General features: G+C 39.7%; 1 pseudogene; it reads left to right on the forward strand.

Annotated features, from left to right (window-relative positions):
• The first annotated feature begins 2,760 nt into the window (after window positions 1–2,760).
• On the forward strand, window positions 2,761–4,551 carry LOC102828337 (annotated as a pseudogene).
• The last annotated feature ends 16,011 nt before the right edge of the window (window positions 4,552–20,562 follow it).

A 20,562-nucleotide genomic window follows, 5' to 3' on the forward strand; every position in this document is an offset into this window, starting at 1 on the left:
AGGTGCCATTTTGTTGTTAGGCCTAACTCACAGCAACCCCATGCACAATAGAACAAAATCCTGTCCACTCCTGCACCATCCTCACAATTGTCACATTTCAGCCCATTGTTACTGCCACTGTGTCAATCCATCTCATTGAGGCTCTTCCTCATGTTTACTGATTCTCCATTTTACAAAGCACAGTGTCCTTTTCCAGGAACCAGTCCTTCCTGACAACATGTCCAAAGAACGAGAGGTGAAGTCTTGTCATCCTCACTTCTAAGGAGCTTTCTGGTTGCACTACTTCCAAAACAGATTTGTTTGTTCTTCTAGCAGTTCATGGTACTTTCAATTTTCTTCAACAACACCATCATTCAAAGACATCAATTCTTCTCAGGTCTTTCTTATTCATTATTCATTGCATATAAGGCAATGGAAAATATCATGGCTTTGGTCAGGCATACCTTTGTCCTCAAACTGACATCTTTACTCTTTAAAGAAGTCTTTTGAAGCAGATTTGCCTAATACAATAAGGTTTTTTATTTGCTTTTTTTCCCCACATCGCTTGGTTCCTTCAAACTTGTTTTTTGAAACTTTTTATTGCGAATTAAGTGAAAGTTTACAGAGCAGAGAATAAGTTTTACACTCATCAAGTTATACACTTTGTTTCATCTCAGTGATTGCAATCCCTTCCATGCAACAACAGTTACCCTACTTCTTACCTGTGGCTTTTATTTTCATTCCAGTCTCCTTCCCAACCCTTCTGAATCTTATCCTTAGGTAAATATGGCATACCTTAATTGTTGTACCCCTATATGCCTAGTTACTGCTTGGTTGAAAATTGAGCCATGAGCATGAGTTCCATTCCAGACCTGAAGAATAGCTGAGGACTGTAGTCTCGGGTTCCTCCATTCTCTTTATGATCAGCTAGCCAGATCTTTTATATATATATATATATATATAAATTTTGAGTTTCATCCTACATTGTTTCCCACTCTATCTGGAACCTTTCAGAGCAGTGGATAGTGATAGCTGGGCACCATCTTGTTCTTTAGGTCTCAGAGTCTTGGAGACTGATGTTCACATGTTCCATTAGTCCATCGGACTAATTGATGCCAAGCGTTGTCGATTTTCATTACTCCTTTTCTCTGCACACAGAAAGAAAATTAGTTGCACCTTAGATGGCCACTTAAGAACTTTTTAAATTCCAGTCACTATTCACCAAGGGAGTTCTGGTAGTGGTATGAGTTGGGTCAGCAGTTCAAAACTACCAGCTATTCCATGGCAGAAAGATGCGGTTTTCTGCTCCCATAAAGATTTATCACCTCAAAAACCCTATGCAGGGTCGTTGTGAGTCAGAATTGACTCCATGACACACTACCACCACAATCACCACTCACCAAAGTAGGATGTTTAACATAATCTTTGTGGACTACGTTAGGCCAGTTGACCATGGGGTCCTCTAAGACTATGGTCCTGAGACCCCAGAGCCAGAACCTCACTGCTTTAAGGTATTCGGTCATGTCTAAGTTTTCATCGTATTGCTCTTTGTATACTTTACCACCGTAAGGTCAGCAGTGTGAATCTACCAGCTGTTCCGTGGGAGAAAGATGAGGCTTTCTGCTCCTATAAACATTATATACACAGGGTTGCTATGAGTCAGAATCAACTCCACAGCATATAATCACCACCACCACCACCATACTCCACCATACTCATAGGTATGCAGCAAGGATAAATACCCGTACACAAATATCCTCTTTTACACCTTTATATGTGTGTGAGTATACTCTCGCTCTCCGTCCCAAACCCATTTAGCCTTTTTATCTATCAGTGTATCTGCCTGTAGATTATTGTTGTTGCACCATTGTATATATAGCATTATTTAACTCTATCAACTTCTTCAGTCTGAAATCAATCAAATATGCAATCAAGATGTATTGATAATTACTGATGATTGGAATGCAAAGGTGGGAAACAAAGAGGAAGGATCAGTAGCTGAAAATATGTCATTGGTGATAGAAATGATGATGGAGATCAAATAGAATTATTTGATAGAATTATTTCATGACCAGTGACCTATTCATTGCGAATGCCATTTTAAACAACATAAAAGATGGCTATGCACATGAATATCACCAGATGGAATACACAGAAATCAAATTGACTACTTCTGTGGAAAGACACAGTAGAAACGCTTCATATCAGCAGACAAAACAAGACGAGGGACAGATTGTGGATCATCAGTTGCTCAGGCTGAAGCTGAAGAAAATTAAAACAAGTCCATGAGAGCCAAAATATGACCTTGAATATATCCCACCTGAATTTAGAGATCATCTGAAGAACAGATTTGATGTATTACTACAAAAGACCAAAGACCAGAAGGGTTGTGGGATGACATTAAGATTACACAGGAAGAAAGCAAAAGATCATTTAAAAGACAGCAAAGAAAGAAGACCAAACTGGATTTCAAAGACACTCTGAAATTTGCTGTCCTGCATAGATATGATAAAGTGAATGGAAGAAATGAGGAAGTTAAAGAGTTCAACAGAGAATTTCAAAGGGCAGCTTGAAAAGACAAAGTATTATCATTAACTGTGCAAAGACCTGGAGTTAGAAAACCAAAAGGGAGAAACATGCTCAGGATTTCTCAAGCTGAAAGAACTGAAGACAATTCAAACCTTAACTTTCAATATTGAAGGATTCAATGGGCAAAATATTGAAAAATACAGACAGCATCAAAAGAAGATGGAAGGTGACCAAGATCCTGAGGAAAGTGAAATGGAGGGGTGAGTATCTAGCCTAATGGCCTGCAACCTGTCCTACAATGGGAAGATGGAGGAGTTGAAGTAAAAGATTCTAACCGACAAATCCCTGGCTACTTACTAGAACAGACCAGGACAACAGAACTTTATTGCATTGGGCATGCTCAGCAGGACATACAGAAACAATTCAATTCTTCCCTCTTCTTTCTTCTTCTAGTCAAATTCTGATCATCCCGCCATCGAAGCCAGGTCAAGTGAGTACTATCTGCAAGTATGGGCATTCTTGTGCATCTCCCCTCACTTCATATCAGCTGGACGCTTCACTCTCCGCTCTAGTCCTCTGTGGCCATGTCACTGCCGCTGGGTCCAGGAGTCCCCAGGTTTTGCCATACTGCTGGCCATCCAGGTTTCCACCTGGGTTCACGGGGGTCTACTGAATGTGGTTGGCCTTAGCTCACAATTTCATTGCTGTTTTTTCCCTCTTTTCCGTTATTGGTGACCAATGTGGTCACCAGCCAGACCACATGCTTGCTCATGTATTCCCCTTGAGCTTCAGTCTTGGAAGGGGGTTTGCTCTGAGGGGTCTGGCCACTTGCCTTGATGGCTCCCAGACAAACAGCTTACTTGTTCTTATAGTAATGAATCAGACTGCCATTATTGTTTCAGATTTTTCCTGCCCGTCTATCTTTCACGAAGTATTTTCTGTTCTTCTAGCTGCTCCAGGCTGGTCTACTCATCCTTTCCAGTGGAAATTTCCTACCTCAGTCAGTTCTGGATGGGGTTCTGGATTCCACTTATGGTCTTGTGCAGTGCAAAAGCTCCACAGGAGGTCTCTTTCACTGGGCAGCTTCTAGTCCCCTTTAAGGTACTCCAATCAGTTATAGGCTGAAGACAGACTTACAAGCTTTCTGTAGTGATGATTCTGGCTATTCCTTTCTCCCCACCTCAAGTGTCTATTTTACAATGGTAGGCAAGAGAAACCAAGATTCAAAAGACAGCCAAGCATCTTAACACTATTCCCCTCTTTTACCCCTTCAAACTGTGCCTCTATCCCTGTATCCTGGAGCCTAGTTGTACCAAGGTTGGGCATACATCATCATTTACCTCTGTCCCACTTAGCCCATGCCAACCTGCCTAACTGTTCTCCCATCAGCCTTGTTTTTCCATTCCCCTCCCTCTTCTTGTGTATTGCCCCCACCTCCACCCCCAAGCTATCCTGTGTCTATTCCTTACCCTGTGCTCTAGCTTCCCTTCCCTTCCCCCCCAACCCCCGAAACAGTTAAATTCTTGCTACAGGTTGGAGTGCCACTGAATGATAAAGGTGATGCAGGTTGGTCTCCTCTTCATATTGCTGCTTCTGCTAACCAGGATGAGACTGTAAAAGCCTTTCTGGGAAAAGGTGCTCAAGTGAATGTTGCCACCTAGAATGGCTGTACTCACCTGCATTATGCAGATGCAGCTACTAAACGCAGGAAGGAGATTGCTGTCATGCTCCTAGAAGGTGGTGCTAATCCAGATGCTAAGAACCATTTGAGGTGACAGCAATGCACCAGGCAGCAGCCAAGGGTAACTTGAAGATGATTCATCTCCTTTTGTAATACAAAACATCCCCAAATAGCCATGATACTGAAGGCAACACTCTTCTACACTTAGTTTGTGATGAAGAAAAAGTAATGTAGCAAAACTGCTGGTGTCTCAAGGAGCAAGTGTTTACATTGAGAATAAAGAGGGAAATCCATGCCTGCCAGTGGCCAAAGGTGTCCTGGGTTTAATCCTTAAGAGAATGGTGGAAAGTAAAGTAGCTTAGATTTTTACTTCATAGGTTTTATGGTTTCCCCCACTGTCCTGGAAACAAATGTGCTTGTGCACAAGACATCATCTGTGGATGATGCTTTCTTACCTTCAAAGTCTTATAAATGCTGAGTATTGTTCCGACTGAGGTACTTGTTTTAAGCTTACAACCTGCTTTCTAGACATTGAATCACTGTTGAAATTGTTGTACTGTTGAATATTCTGTATTGAATTTTGAGTAAGTGATTCTGTGGCTGTTATGAGTCATTAGCTTGTTTTCATGCATCCTATCTCACTTCCTAAGGCACAACACCACCAATAACACCAGTCCATTCATGTTGCCAAATGTTTCTAGATAGATTCTAGAATGTTCCTTCATATGTTGAAACACATCATAGCTTGTTTATCAAGCTCACGCAAGCCTATACCAAAATTTTACAACAGTAAAATTTAGTTTATTTTTGTTATAGGAAGAATCCATATATATTTTTGTGGATCAACTTTTATGTTGGAGGACATGTTATCTAAATTCTGCATTCAAGAAAGATACAAGGCATACACAGAGTCACTGTACCAAAAACAAATAGCTGATATTCAACTATTTCAAGTATTATATGATTAAGAACAGATGGTATTGAAGGACAAAGTCCAAGCTGAACTGAAGGCATTGGCAAAAAACAAGGGTCTGTGAATTTATGGAATACCGATTGAAATCTTTCAACAAATTGATGCAGCACTGGAGACACTCATCCATCTATGCCAAGAAATTTGAAAGACAACTACCTGGCCAACTGATTGGAAGAGATCCACATTTTTGCCCGTTCCAAAGAGAGGTGAACCCACAATGAAATGTAGAAGTCATTGAATGGTATCATTATTATCACATGCAAGTAAAATTTTGGTGAAGATAATTTAAAAATGACTTCAACAGCACATCAATAAGAAAATGCCAGAAATTCAAGCCAGATTTAGACATGGAACTAAGAATATCATTACTGACATCAGATGCAATTCTTGGCTCAAAGCAGAGGATACCAGAAAGATGTTGTGCTTTATTGCCAATGCAAATACTTTTGATTATGTGGATCATGAAAGCTATGCATAATATTTCAAAGAATGAGTATTTCAGAACATTTAATTGTGTTCATGAGAAACCTGTACATAGACCAAGACCCAGTCATTAGAACAGAACAAGGGGATACTGAATGGTTTAAAATCAGGAAAGGTGTGTGCCAAGGTTGTATTCTTTCATCTTACTTAGTTAGTCTGTATGCTGAGCAAGTAATCCGAGAAGATGGATTATATGAAGTATAATGTGGCATCAGGATTGGAGGAAGATTCATCAACAACCAAGATATGAGATGATACAATTTTTCTTACTGAAATCCAAGAGGATTTAAAATGCTGATGATGAAGATCAAAGACCATTGTTTTCAGTATCCGTTGCACCTCAATGTAAAGAAAACAAAAAGCCTTGCAACTGTACCAATAAATAGCATCATGATAAATGGAGAAAAGAATAAAGTTGTGAAAGGTCCACAATCAGCACTCAGACAAGCAGCTGCCAAGAAAACAAATGACGTATTGCATTGTGCAAATCTGCTGCACAAGAGCTCTTTAAAGTATTCAAGAACAAATAGATCAGTTTGAGGACCTCACCCAACTCATGGTATTTTCAATTGCCTCATGTGCACTATGAATAAGGAAGACCGCAGAAGAATTAATGCATTTGAGTTGTGGTGTAGTAGAATACTTAAGTTATCACAGACTGCCAGAAGAAAAAACAGGTCTGTGTTGAAAGAAATAAAGTTGGAGTGTTCCTTAGAAGCCAGGATGATTGGACTTCATCTCTCATAATTCAAACATTATCAGAGGAATCAGTCTCTAGGAAAGGATATCATGCTTGGTAAAGTAGAGGGTCAAAGAAAAAGTGAAAGAACCCCAACAAGATGGATTGGCACCATGGTAGCAGCAATGGGTACAAGTGTAACAATTGTGAGGACAGTGTAGGGCAGTGTTTAGTTCTGTGGGCATAGGGTCACTATTAGTCACCTACTTGAAGACACCTAATAAGTCTATTTGGCTTTTGTTGTTTGTGTGCTTTTAGTTATGCTTGATAGTATATTTATATCATGCATCATAGCCCCTCAAGGAGCCCTGGTAGTGTAGTGGGTTATGTGTTGGGCTGCTACACAGAACCTCAACAGTTCAAATCCACCAGCTGCTCCACTAGAGAAAGATGAGGCTTTCTGCTTCTGTAAATATTTAGCCTCAGAAACTAACTTGACAGCAATCACCACCATTACTATCAGAGCCCCTAAGTTTTCCCCTATTTTTCCATTCATGATCTTTATAGTTCTAGGCTTTACATTAAAGTCTGTAATCCATGTTGAGTTTGCTTTTGTATATGATGTGAGATATGGGTCTTGTTTCATTTTTTTGCAACTAGATTTCCAGTTTTGTCAGCACTATTTGTTGAAGAGATGATCTCTTTGCTATTTAATGTTTTTTTTGACCCTTTGTCAAAGATCAGCTGACTGTATGTGGATGGATTTTTTTTTCAGGGTTCTCAATTCTGTTCCATTGATCTATGTATCCTTCAGTGTACCAATACCAGGCTGCTTTGATCACTGTAGCTGTGTGGCAGGTTTTGAGATCACAAACTGAGAGACCTCTAACTTTGTTCTTCTTAAGTAATGGTTTCCTTCTCTGAGTTCTCTTTCCCATCCATGTGAAGTTAGTGATCAGTTTTTTTCATTTCTTTTAAGAATGATGTTGGAATCTGGACTTGAATTGCATTATATCTATAGATTACTTTGGGCTAAATTGACATTTTTGCAATGTTAAGTCTTCCTGCATATACAAATGATATATCTTCCATTTTTGTAAGTCTCTTTTCAACTCCTTTCATGGTACCTTCACTATTCTCCAACATCACAACTCAAATATGTCAATTCTTCTACAGTCTTATTCAACTTTCACATGTTGCTGTTTCATGAATGTTGATTGTGGATCCAAGCAAAATGAAATTTTTGTAAAAGAACCAGCTCCTTGTTGATTTTTCTATTATTTTTCTGTTTCATTTATTTCTGCTCTAATCTTTATTATTTCATTTCTTCTGGTGGCAGTAGGTTTACTTTGCTGTTCTTTTTCTAATTGCTGGAGATGTTGTGTCAATCTGTTGATTTGGGTACTTAGTTTTTTTCTGGATGTGTGCATTTTTTGTTATGAATTGCCCTTTAAGCACTGTTTTTTGAAGTCCAGGTGTGATGTTGTGGGTTAATGTGCTGAACAGTAAAGTCAGTTTGTTCAAGTTCACAAAGCCAGTGGTTCAAGTTCACCAGCAGCTACTTAGAAACCCTATATCAGGTTGCTATGGGCAGGAACAGACTTGATGACATTCAACAACAACAACAACAAAGCACTGTTTTTACTGTTTACCATAGGTTTTGGTGTGTTGTGCCTTCAGTCTTATTTGATTCAAGGAATGTTTAATTTACTTTTGTATTTATTTTATTACCCAGTAGCTTTTAATCACTTTGTTATTCAATTTCCATTTATTTGACTTTTCTTCATTAATATTGCTATTGTTGATTTCCAGTTTTACAGTGCAGTGATCTGAAAAGCTAGTTGGTAGTATTTTGATGTTTTACAATGTATTGAGGCTTACTTTGTGGTCTAACATATGGTCTATTCTGGAGAACGTTCCATGTGCACTAGAAAAGGAGGTATATTGTGCTGTTGTTCGGTTGAATGCTCTGTACAAGTCTATGAAGTCAAGTTGTTTCATTGTGTTTAGTTCGTCTGTATCTCTATTGAGTTTCTTTCTAGCTATTCTATCTTTCATTGAAAATGGTATATTAAGATCTACTATTATTGTAACGTTTTCTACTTCTTTTTTCAATTTCTTTAGAGTTTTATTTTGTATTTTGAGGCTCTTTCATTAGGATCTTAGGTATTTAATATGGTTATATTCTTGTTCAATTGAAACTTTAATCATGATATAGTGTTTTTCTTTGTCTCTCATGCTGGTTTTTGCCTTAAAGTCTATTTCATTAGAAATTAATATTGTCACTGCTGCTCATTTTTATTTGCCTTTAGCTTGATAAACTTTTCTATCCTTTGATTTTTAGTCTACTGTGTGTAAGGTGTGTATCTGATAGACAACATATTGAAGAATCCTGTTTTCTTATCCATTCTGCTACTCTGTCTCTTGACTGTACATTTTATCCATTGACATTCAGTGGAATTATCAATTGGCATGAATTGATTGCAATAGTTTTGCTATGCTTTTTTTTTGTGTGTGTGTGATGCTGGTTTCTTTGTTCCATGTAATTTTCTATGCTGAGTTCAGTTTGTTCATGCAGTTTCTTCACTGCTATTGTTTCAATGTTTACTAAATCTTAATGGTTTTTCTTTTACTTGTTTTGATGTGAAGGTGTATTAATTTTCTTTGAGGTTACTGTGCAATTAATTAATTTATTTCCAAGTTTAAAACAGCCTGCTTAATCTTGAAGTATACTTGACTTCCTCACTATTTGGAAATAACTACACTTTTCCTTCTTTTGGTCTTACAGCTGTCTTCATTACAAATTGACATCTCTGGTTTCCTATTTTCAGTCTTGTAAATTTATTTTACTTTGGGTACTTACATACCTGGATTTTGTTTTGGGTGATGTTGTCATGTATGTTAATCTTAGGTTGTTTTCTGCTATTGTTGGTTCCCAGTCCAAAGAATTTCCTTTAGTATTTTTTTGTAAAGTTAGACTGGTTATTACAAACTCCTTTAATTTTTGTTTATCTGGAATCTTATTTCACATTTGTATTTGAGGAACAGTTTAGCTGGATATATAATTCTTGGTTGGCCATTTTTTCTTTCAGAGTTTTGTATATGCCTTCTGATTACGTTCTTGCCTGCATGGTTTCTGCTAAGAAATCAGGGTTAATCTTATTGGTTTTCCTCTTTAGGCATATTTTCATTTTTCCCATGTTGTTCCCAGGATTCTTTCCTTGTCTTTGACTATAGAATTTGACTATGATGTGCCTTGGAGATTTTCTTTTAGTGTTTATTGTGTTTGAGGTTTGCTCTGCTTCTTGAATGCATATCTTTTCGTCTTTTGTGATATTGGGGAATTTTTCTTCCAGAAGCCCTTTGGCTATTTTTCAGTGTTATTTTTTGATTTTCCCTGTTCTGGAATTCTGTTCACCCATAAATTATTCCTCGTCATAGTATCCCACGTGTATCTTAGCTTTTCTTCAAGTTTTTTTCCTTATTTTTTTCTGATTGTTCTTCTAGCCTTCTAGAGGTTTATCTTCATGCTTACTAATTCAGACTTCCATTCATTCAAATCTAATCCTTTCCCCTTTCACTGTTTTGTTCCTTTCTGAAATCTTAGTATTAATCATCTGGATTTCTATTTGTAGATTTTGTATTGCCTCCAATCTTTTATCTATTTAGTTTGCTTGTTCTTGTAGTGTTTTCTTGAATTATTCTTTGTTTACTTTCACCTTCCTGCCAATGATTTGAAGGCAACTAGATATCTTTTTCTTTTTCAAATAGTTCCAATGCCTTTTCTTCCCCCAAAACATTTTCTAACTCTGCCTTTTGGTCACCTGTTAGACCACTTGTTTGGTCACTTGTTTCTTTGTGTGATCAGATAATGTCTGTTGTCTCTGGGATATGTGCATATTTGTAATTGATGATTGTATGTATGTTCATGCTGCTGGGTGTATTTTGAGAATGGAAGTGTTACACCATTCTTTGTTAGCCACTCATGCAGGTCACTTTAGGATGATTTTGGCTGATGTTCGCTGTTGTCATTCTTTAGATGTATTTGTTGTAGTTGTTGTTCAATGCCATTGAGTTGGTTCTTACCCACAGAAACACTGTAAGAATTTCTGAGGAGCAGTTGGTGAGTTTGAACTGCTGACCTTGCAGTTCAAACTGACCTGTGCAGTCCAGTGCTTAACTCTTGCCAAGTGGTAGGGCTACAGAGAGTATAGTTATGACTAAATTGCATGGTAACAGTTTCTGCCCTCCACTGAGTGAAGCATGAAGAGAAAAATCACACACAAGAGGGAAAAAATGAACAAACAACAACAAAAGAAAATAGTAAAAGAGGAAAAAGAAGGGGAAAACAAGATGTAACAGCTAGAAAAAAATAATACAATAAGCAAAAAGAATAAAGTGGAAGACTGGGAAAAAAAACTGAAGATAAATTAAAAAGAAAGAAAAAGCACTAAACACAGTGAGGAAGAGGGATGAAGAAAAAAGAAAGAGACCAGAGAGTGGTAAAGAAAGAAGTAGGCAGGCAGTAGGGAGAGGGCAAAGAGAAACAAAAAGAAGAAGAAAAATAATAGCGGATGCAAATAAGAAAGATAAAAAAATAGGAAGGTAAAGAGAGGGAGAATGGGAAGAAAGAATAAATAAACAAAAACAATGAAAGGCCAAAAGTCAGGGCAGGTGCCAGACCCAGAAAGAACAAAATATTAGGGCTCCTGTCAGCCAAGGAGCTGATCTAGTGGGTTGGCAAAAGATGAGCTGGAGTTCCTTTAGGCCTAGGTGCTGTCTGTGCTGGTCACAGTGTTGTTGTTCAGGGCACTTAATTTAGCCCTTAAAGCAGCTGGAACTAGGGTGCTTCCATCCCAGAGGGCTGCTGGTCAAGAATTCCCACTAGTCCCAAGCTGGCTAGAAATGGCTCTGTAGACCTGGGCCTGGCCTCAGCTGAATCCAGGTTGGTGCAGATATCTCCCAAACTCATTTTGATGTGGTTCACGACTACATGGCTCACCATTTTCTGACTCGGAGCACCCTAAGATCAACAACTGTAACCTACAATATGGATTGCATGTCAGTGTAAAGATACCCACAATCTTCACAACCAATAAATAACATCATGATTATGAAGAAAAGATTGAAGTTGTCAAAGATTTTATTTTGCTTGGATCTGCAATAAGCACTCTTGGAAGTAGCAGTCAAGAAATCAGATAACATCGTGCATTAGGCAAATTTGATGCAAACGACCTTTTTAAAGTGTTAAAGACCAAACATAACACTTTGAGGACTAAGTGTGCTTGCAATAAGCCAGGGTATTTTCAATTGCCTCATGTGCATACGAAAATTGGCCAGTAAGTAAGGAAGACCTCAGAAGAATCCATGCATTTAAATGATGGTGCTAGAAAAAAATATTGAAAGTACCATGGACTGCCAGGTGAACAAACAGATGTGTCTTTGCAAAAGTAAGCCAGAATGTTCCTTAAAGCAATGATGCTGAGACTTCAACTCTCATATTTTGGCTATGATTTTAGGAGGGATCAGTCCCTAAAGAAGGTCTTCATACTTGGTAAAGTAGAGTGTCAGTGAAAAGGAGGAAGATCCTCAATGAGAAAGGTTAACACAGTGGCAGCAACAATGAGCTCAAAGGTAACAATTGGGAGGATAGCACAGGACCAGGCAGTGTTTCATTCTGTTGTATAAAGAATCACTGTAAGTCAGAACCAACTTGTTGGCAACTTACAACAGCAACAACAATGATGCTAATGAGTTCAGATGTAATATACAGGACTAAGTTGTATCTTCAGTCAATCTCTTTTGAGATATAAAAGGAGAGAGAAGTGAGCAGAGAGAGACGGACCTACTGTCATCAAGAAAGAAGAGCCAAGAGTGGAGTGTGTCCTTTGGACTTGGGGTCCCTGCACTCAGAAACTTCTAGATCTAGGGAAAGATTGATGCTAAGACACATGGAGATCTCTGGGCCTACAGATGCAAAATTAATCAATATACAACAAAATGGAAAAACATGCATTTTTAAAAGAAAAGATAATCATCAGAGATCAACTCCAATGGCAGTCCTAAATATTGGAATTAGCAGATAATCATTTTATAATAGCTCTAAGGAGCACTGGTGGAGCTATAGGAGAAGCACTGGACTGTTAACCACAAGGATGGTGGTTCAAACCCACCAGTGGCTCTCTAGATGAAACAAAGCCAGGGCAGAATGTGAAACAGACAAACCATCAATTTCTCATATGCAAATTCAAACTGAAGCTGGAGAACTTCCAGAGGTTCAAGCCGGATTCAGAAAAGACTGTGGAACGAGGGATATCATTGCTGATGTCTGATGGATCTTGGCTGAAAGCAGAAAATACCAGAAAGATGTGTACCTGTGCTTTATTGACTACGCAAAGACTTTCAATTATGTGGATCATGACAAGCTATGGACAACATTGCGAAGTATGAGTATTCTGGAACACTTAATTGTGTGCATGAGGAATCTGTACATGGACCAAGAAGCAGTTGTTTGAACAGAATATGGGAACACTGAATGTTTTCAAATTTAGAAAGGTATGCGACAGGGTTGTATTCTTTCACCATATTTATTCAACCTGTATGCTGAGCAAATAATCCAAGAAGCTGGATTTTATGAAGAAAAACATGGCATCAGGATTGGAGGAAGAATCACTAACAACCTGTGATATGCAGATAATACACTTTTGCTTGCTGAAAGTGAAGAGGACTTAAAATATTTACTGATGAAGATCAAAGAGCACAGCCTTTGCTATGGATTGCATCTTAATGTCAAGAAAACAGAAATCCTCACCACTGGACCAATAAACAACATTTTTATCAATGGAGAAAATATTGAAGTTGTCAAAGACTTCATTCTTCTTGGATCAACCATCAACACTCATGGAAGCAGCAGCCAAGAAATCAAACGATGTATTGCATTAGGCAAATCTGCTGCACAAGACCTTTTTAAAGTGTTGAAGAGCAAAGATGTCAGCTTGAGGACTAAGGTGCACCTGACCCAAGCCATGGTATTTTCATCAACCTCATATGCATGTGAAAGCTGGACAGTGAATGAGGAAGACCATACAAGAATTGATGCTTTTGAGTTACAGTGTTGGAGGAGAATATTGAAAGTGCCATGGGCTGCCAAAAGAACAAACAGATCTGTGTTGGAAGAAGTGTAGTCAGAGTGCTCCTTGGAGGCCAAGATGGCAAAATGTCGTCTCTCATACTTGGGACATATTGTCTGGAAGGACCAGTTGCTGGAGATGGATATCATGTTTGGTAAGGTGGAGGGTCAGAGAAAAAGAGGAAGACTCCAGCAAGATGGATTGGCAATGTGGCAGCATCAATGGGCTCAAGTGTGACAACAATTGTGAGGTTGGCCCAGGACTGGGCAGTGTTGTGTATAAGGTCTCTATGAGTCAGTACCGACTCGATGGCACCTAACAATAACAACATATGCATGTGAAAGTTGTGTAACAAATAAGGAAGTCCATGAAATAACTGATGCATTTGAGTTATGGTGTTGGAGGCGAATATTAAAAGTACCATGGACTGACAGAAGAACAAACCAATCTGTGTTGGAAGAAGTACAGCCAGAATACTCTTTAGAAGCCGGGATAGTGAGCTTTTCTCTTTCATACTTTGGATATATTATCAGAAGGGACCAGACTCTGGAGAAGGACATCAGTCTAGGTAAAGTGGAAGCTCTGCAAAAAAGAGGAAGACTGCCAATGAGATGGATTGTCACGGTGGCAGAAACACTGGGATCAAGCATAACAACAATTATGATGGCAGAGGACCGGGCAGGGTTTTATTCTGTTTACATAAGGTTGCTATGACTTGGAATTGACTGGAAGGCACCAAATATAAACAGAATCTTGCCTCATTAACATAACAAAGACAACCAATCAATTCCCAAATACGATTATAACCGCTGCCATAGTGGTAATGATTACAGCACATTTGGGGAAGGTGAAATATAATTCAATTCATAACAAGAAATAAAACCAGATGCTGTCTCAGTCATTCAGGAGATAACAAAATACCTAGTGGCAAATGGATGTAAATCTAAAATATTATTTTCTTCTGGTTAACTTATCTCAATTACTTACGATCATTTAAACAAAAACTGTAGCACTGCATTGTGGAGTTTGTTGTTGTTCTTGCTAAGTGTCATCGAATTGGTCCCGACTCATAGTGACCCTGTTATATGGTTTCCCAGAGTGACTTTTTGATTTGAATGGGTGACCTGGTGGTTAGCAGTTCAGTGCTTTTCCTACAGCGCCACACCAGGTTGGTAATATATATAAAGGAAACACATATGACAACGACAGCATGAAGGATAAGGTAGAGATGGCAAATGCATAAAATTGATGGCCAGGTTTCTGTGTTTTACATGAAGTGATACAATATTGGTACCACTCCCAGTAGACTGTGAAATGGAAAGGATGTATATATTTTTTAAGCCTTAAAGAAACCACTGAAAACAAAATGCAAAGATGTGTAGGTAAATAGCCAATAGACAAATTAAGATGAAATTTAAAAATTTATTCAATAAATGCAAAAGAAAGCAAACAAGAGGAGTAATGGAACAAAAAATAGAGGAAAAAACAGAAAACAAATAGCACAGTGTCAGACCTGGAAGTGGAGTGGGTGGTCCTTAACTACTGCAGACCAATCTCTGTGCTAGGCTTTGATAATACTATGGTGAATGATACAAAAATGGCTCCTGTCTTCATTAATTCTGTCATTGTCCAAACTCTGCAACTCTGCTTCTCTTCAACTTCTGTCGTTATTTACACCCCAAACAGGAGACAAGAAATGCTTTTTGTAAACCACTCTGAAATTTCTTAAATCTCCAAGTTTAAGAACCAAGTCTTTTCTAATGTTGGACCTGAATACTTCTATTTGAACAGACAAAAGTTTCTTCTTGCTTTTTGCTCTCTGGAGTAAAACTTGACACATGAAAAACTGTAAAGCTTCAGAATAGCTCAGCAAGAAATTGAACACATGCCAGGTGACCCAGAATCCCCCTGTACTCTTCTGAAGTAGAGATATGGGAGAAGGGTCAGTTCAATGCCAAGTTTGATCCTCTACTCCATTTCTAAAACAGGGTCTTATCCATTATCTGATATCCCAGCCAGAAGGTAACCTTGAACCTCATGTTAGGAGTCTGATTTCTCCAGCCTGACCTTTCACATACAAAAAAGCAACCCAGACTTGCTTGACTAGTAGTATAAACTCATTGCCATCAAGTTGATTCCAGCTTATATCAACCTTATAGGACCAGTTAGAACTGGGTAGAACCTTAGGATTTCCAAGGCTGTACCTTAAGGAGCTCTGGTAGCATAGTGGTCACAAGTCAGCCTGCCAACTTCAAGGTCAGCAGTTTGAAACTACCAGCGGTTTCGCAGGTGAAAGATGAGGCATTCTGCTCCTGTAAAGATTTCCAGCCTCAGAAACCCTGTGCAGGGTCACTCTCAGTAGGAACCGACTCCACAGTACTTAACAAAAACAACAATCTTTACACAGGAGTCCTGGTATGGGTTAATGTGCTGGACTGAAAAGTCTGTTTGAACCGCAAGGTTGGTGGTTCAAGTTCATCAGCTGTTCCTCAGAAACCCTATACTGGGCTGCTAGGGAACAGTCACTGGAGAAGGATGTCATGCTGGGTAAGATGAAGGGTCAGAGAAAAAAAGGAAGACCCCCAACGAGATGGATTGGCCAGGTGGCATCACTGATGGCGTCAAGTGTGGCAGCGGTAGTGAGGTTGGCCCAGGATCAGACATTGTTTCGTTCTGCTGTGCATGGAGTCGCTATGAATCGGTTCCGACTCAATGGCACCTGACAACACAACATGGGTCAGAACTGACTAGATGGCACTTAGCAACAACAATTTTTACACAAGCACACTGACACATGTTTCTGGAATGGCTTGTGGGTTTAAACCACCCAAACCATGGTATTTTCAATAACCTCATATGCATGTGAAAACTGGACAGTGAATAAGTAAGACCTTAGAAGAATTGATGCTTTTGAGTTATGGTGTTGGAGGAGAATATTGAAAGTTCCATGGGCTGCCAAAAGAACCAATAGATTGTTTTGGAAGAAGTACAGCCAGAATGCTACTTAGAAACCAAAATGGCCAAACTTCGTCTCTCTTACTTCGGACATTTTGTCAGGAGGGACCAGTCACTGGAGAAGGATATCATGTTTGGTAAGGTGGAGAGTTAGAGAAAAAGAGGAAGACCCCCAATGAAATGGATTGGCCAAGTGGCAGCATCAATGGACTCAAGCGTGACAACAGTAGTGAGGTTGGCCCAGGATCGGGCAGTGTTTCGTTCTGCTATGCATAGGGTTGCTATGAGTCCGTACTGACTCGATGGCACCTAAGAAAAACAACAACCATTAGGGCTTCTTAATACTACAGTATAGAGTCACTATGAGTCAGAAACAACTCAATGGCACTCAACAACAACTACAAAGCAGAGTAGAATTTCTCCCTGGATTTTGGAGGCTGTGAATCTTTATGGAGGTAGAGCGCCTCATCTTTCTCCTCAGGAATGGTTGGTGGGTTTGAACTGCAGAACTTGTGGTTAGCAGCCCAGTGCTTAATCCATAATGCCATCTGGGTTCCTGCCTTATTACTACAGTCAACAAAAAGCCAATAACAAAAACTGGTTGCCTTAATTAGAAGGGCTGTCACTTCTTTTTTTTTTTTTTTCATACAGTGGCCCCCTCTGTTGACTGAATATATTCCTCTTTACAAGGTATAGACCTTAAGCTATTTGTCCTTTGTATACTTGCAGATCCCCCAGCTCTGAAAACCTTTCAGCAAGGTGATAATTTCTAGCTTCCTACAGCCCCGCCTCCAGCCTGAAATGTCTTTGCTTCTCCCTCCCCCCACACTCAAGAATTGCCACCTCTCAGAAGTTTAAATATCTGTTTTTCTTCCCTAGAGTGCTGTTTTTTCCTAAACAGTTGGATTCTTGGAGATAATGATAAGATTCAGGGAAATAAGTGCACAGTTCTCTTCTCCCTGGCGCCCATTGAGGTGATCCGTGCTTTAGGACTTTCTGAAGCTCTTTGAAACAGCAGGGCCAGTCAGATTCCAGTGATTTACCTTCTGAAGGTGCTAAGCATGTCTGGGCAATGGCTGCATAATTTGGATGCAGTCATCACTAGATGGAGCAGAGTTGGCTCACAGGGGGAGGACTCATTGCTCTTTTAAAACTTCAGGACACCAGAGATGAGGTCACCTTTCTTCTTTTAAAACCAAGAGAATTACCCTGTGAATCCCTGTCAGATGTGTTAGAACTTGGTGTTTTCTTCACTCCTGCTCCCCCAGGACCTTCTCTCAGGTAAGGAAACTTTTTTTTGGTGGGTTTACATCCAGGGAAGGGGAATTTGAAGGGAATTTTGGGGTGCTTGATGAAGTGAGGTGGATGGCTGCTTCCCAAGCAGGCTGGGGCCTGAGCTTCAGTGGTGGGCTCACACAGCAGGCGTGGACACAGAATCCAGATGCCTGTTCTAATAGTCGTGTATGAACAGAACACACTAGTGAAGCAGCTGTAAGTGGTCTCCTTAGGGCTGGGGCCATTTGGATCCCCCTCGCTTTTCTAAAGCCTGGCTTTGTGTTTGGGGTAGAACCTTTAGTGCAGAGGGTCCTGATTACAGCTGATGTACAGAAAAGCAGCAGCTCTCTGGACAGCCTTCATTTGCTCACTAGCCGAATTGAACACTTCCCTTTTTTCTTAGGAGAGTGGAGGAGACAAAGGGGCCCAGGGGCCCTGTCCTGACATGCAGGTACCTTGTGTAAACTAGAATTGTGCGGCTGCAAACAAGGTACAAGTGTGCAGATTTATCTTGGTGCCTGCTCCCGTGAGTTCTGAGAAAATAAGCATGATTTGTGTGTGTATATGTGTTTGTGTGGCCAATCCACTGAAATCTCCCTGAAACACTTTCTCTGACTTAGATGATTCACTCTCACCGATTGAATCACACATTTTTATTAGCTTTTCAAGGCTTAGTAAAGACGTTTTGGTTATGGCCAAGGCGCCACTAAGATGATAAATGACATTTGGAGATAACTCCTATGAAGTAAAACCATTTGAGAGTTGCAGAGCCCCTTTATCGCTTGGCACAGAACCCTGCCACAAATAGTATTTGGGGCAGTCATCTATAACTATGAAGGGTGCAAAGGATCTCATTTAGATAAAAGATGTTTCCTTTGGAAAAGGAGGATGAGAATGGTTGCAGGACTTGAAGAATGTATTAATGCTACTGAATTGTACATGAAGAAATGATCCGTGTTTTTAGATGTACATATTTTCAACAAAAATTTAAAAATTAAGTTAAAAAAAAGCAAAAAGTCTGCAATTGCTTACTGGCTGCCAGTGCTTGGTTACACATTGACTTCAAACCCATATCCAAAATTCAGACTCAACTGAAATCTACTCCCCTTCTGTGGCCCTAAGAAGACCTGGTGGCACATTAAGCTAAGCATTGGGATGCTAACTGCAGCTCAGTGGTTCAAGCCCACCAGTCAGTTGCTCTACAGAAGAAAGAGGAGGCTGTCTGCTCCGGTAAAGGGTTATGGTCTTGGAAATCCAACGGAGCAGTTCTACTTTGTCCTACGGGGTTGCTATGAATCAATTCAATGGCATGTCCCTAGCTGAATGTTCCTAGCTCAGTTCCTCTAGTACCAGGCTGTCCTTGACAGATTTCTGGACTTCTCCCTTGACCCCTCCCTCCCCTCTTCCTCACATTCCTACATCTACTTTGGCAAACAACCAGGAGTTTCCATTTCCTTATCTCTCAAATGCATCCAGTTCTCTCCACCTCCACTGCTATTATCCTCAGTTAAACCCTTATCATCTTCTGCCAGGAATACCGAAACCTCTCATCTAGGTTTCTTCTCTCCAGTCTTACCGTCCCAGCAGTAGCCGATGGTTCCAGTATGATTGGTCAGCATCTGTACAATCCAATCAACCACTAGCCTGTTGACTCTCTTCTTAATAATGTCCCTCGATAATTTTCACCTTTCTCTGGTCTACCACTCCTACCTTGGTTGATTCCATAAACACTCTTTGCCTGAGTTATTGCAGTTGCCCCCTACCTGGTCTTCCTGCCACCAGGCTCATATCCTTCTTAGTAGAAGGCACTTTCAGCTTCTTGTCTTTCCAGGCTTTTAAAGGGCAATTTTATAAGGGCAGAACTTGGAACGCTGGCTTTCAGAAGCAGTCACAATTTTCTGATTCTAATAGGATAAGCCCTGCACTGCTAACCGAATGGTCGGCTGTTCAAACCACTAGCTGCTCCTTGGAAATTCTATATAGGGTCGCCGTGAGTCAGAACACATTCAACAACACTTAACAACAACAAGTAGACTTTCAAGGGAGGAGACAGAGAGAATGGAAGGACTTAGAAGATGCATGTATCTGTGGGAAGAAAACAAGAGGAATGCATAAAGCTCAGGCCTTGGACCCATACAGATTTGCATTTGAATTGTAGCTTCCCCACTTTCTAATGTGGCTTTGGCCAAGTTGATGAACTTTCTTGAGGCTCATTTTTCTCAACTGTGAAGTGAAAATAATATCTGCTTTACTAAGGAGCTCTGGTAGCGTAGTGGTTACGAATTGGGCTGTGAACCACAAGGTCAGCAGTTCGAAACTACCAGCTGCTCTGTGGGAGAAAGATGAGGCGTTCTGCTCCCGTAAAGATTTACAGCCTCGGAAACCCTGCAGAGGGTCGCTATGAGTGGGAACCGACTCCACGGCACATAACAACAACAACAACAACATCTGCTTTACTGGGTGAATATAAAGATTAAATGAACAATTATGAAAGACTGAAACATAGCAGTTAAAATGTTTAGTATTTTTTTTTCCCGTTTCTTTTTAAAGTTTATAATCTCTAACCATCTTGTTTTATAAGAATTTGTAACTGTGAATATGTGTATAATAATCTATTTGGCATGGTAGAAAGGAGAAATGGCAAAGCCATACATGAGAACTCTTTTAAGGAACTCAAAGTTTACTTAGGGAAATAAACATAAACAATCTGAAAACATCTATGAAACAAGCAATCTGTGGTTACAATATGTACAGTACCAACTGAGTACATAAGCAGGAAGGTCCTGAGTAAATAGGTCTGTGAATACCTGCAGAGTGTAAATAGATCTATATCTAGTAACTTTATGTTTAGGCTCCTTGGGGATTTAAAAAAATCCTT

This window comes from Chrysochloris asiatica, unplaced genomic scaffold, assembly GCF_000296735.1.
Source record: "Chrysochloris asiatica unplaced genomic scaffold, ChrAsi1.0 scaffold00008, whole genome shotgun sequence".
In the NCBI taxonomy this organism is placed as follows: domain Eukaryota; kingdom Metazoa; phylum Chordata; class Mammalia; order Afrosoricida; family Chrysochloridae; genus Chrysochloris; species Chrysochloris asiatica.